The sequence below is a fragment of the Asparagus officinalis genome, chromosome 4, assembly GCF_001876935.1.
Source record: "Asparagus officinalis chromosome 4, Aspof.V1, whole genome shotgun sequence".
Taxonomy (NCBI): Eukaryota; Viridiplantae; Streptophyta; class Magnoliopsida; order Asparagales; family Asparagaceae; genus Asparagus; species Asparagus officinalis.
Window position 1 is genome coordinate 14,024,267 of NC_033797.1, and position 1,480 is coordinate 14,025,746.

Here is a 1,480-nt window from a genome sequence, read left to right on the forward strand (position 1 = left end):
AACTAGGGTTTACAATCTCACAACCTAAACCCTCAAACAAACTCTCAAATCCCTCACAATCTCTCTCTACAAAAGGATGCACAAAACCATTGAAAAGTCAGCGGTTTCTCAAAGTCAGCCGCCACAAATTCACCTCTAACGCAGCCGAATTCCTCTGCGAAAAAATCTTCTCCTTGCACCGCTTTTCACCCTCTGACTGCACCTCCTTTTTGCACACGCCCTCAATCGCACGCAAACCCTAGAAGAAGTCACGTCATTATTTATAGGAGAAATAAACTGATATCGGGTGGGCCTGGCCTCCCACGCGCTATCCATCCAACCACATGAGTTCTTGCTGAACTTCGTGGTCTCGTGGCACCCACAAGCCCCACAAGCCACTATCGTTCATAAATGTATTTAAGTTTAGTTAAGCCTACAAAAGATTTTTAAACCTTTGTTATCCACAAATAATAGCATATGATCCCATTGATTAATAATATTCATCATACAATATGAGGCAAAATGCTTAGCTTATATTTATATAGTAGAGGAGATGTGAAAAAAATTAAAGCATCACATTTTGAATGAGTCTCAATATTTTAAATTATTTTCTGAAATTAGATACTTTGCTTAGAAAATTTTAGAAGAGTCTTTTGAAGGACTACTACAAAGTGTTGGACATCAAATAAATATTATAAAAATAAAATCCATGATATCGGGTTGCAAAAATCAAGGATATATATGTAATATTGGGTGTCATATGAGATAATATTCATACATAACATAACATTGTAATATGTAATCTAACATATTAATGGATTTTAAACATAAGAATTTGCATCAAGATGTACGCTCAAGATTCTATGTTATCCCCACAATTTTTTGAAATTGCTCGTAATTTTAGGGACTAATATTAAATTATTAAACTTTTGAGGGGTAAATTATAAATAAACCATATTTAAAAGAAGTGTTAATTTTTTAAAAACTCTCTCAACTACGGGGATTGTCTTAAAAAACCCATTCAAATTCAAATTGACAAAACCCCCTCATTATGTGGGGTGTTATAAATAACCCGACCCCTCTCAATTTTGGTGTAATTTTAGAAAACACCTCTCAACTATAGCGTATCTCATAAGAACTCCCCTAATCTTTTACACTTCTATCAACAAACTCCCTTAACATAGTTACTCCGATATGTGATTTGGACAAAATGCCTTATTGAAGAAAGTAATTTTAATTAAAAAAAACCCTCAATCGATAATAAAAGGATCACAACCAATTTACAATTCTTTTTCCCTCTATATCACCTCTTTTATTTGGCAAAAGCCAAGGTAATTCTTTTATTATTGATTGATATTTTGGCTTTTCCAAGTCAAATACTTATCACATAATAGATAAAACTCAATGATGTTAGTTTTGAGAGGTTAGGTTTAAGTGAAAAAAGTTCAATGGGGTTAAATCAAAATTTTTAAAGTTAAGATAGATTATCTATAAAACACCC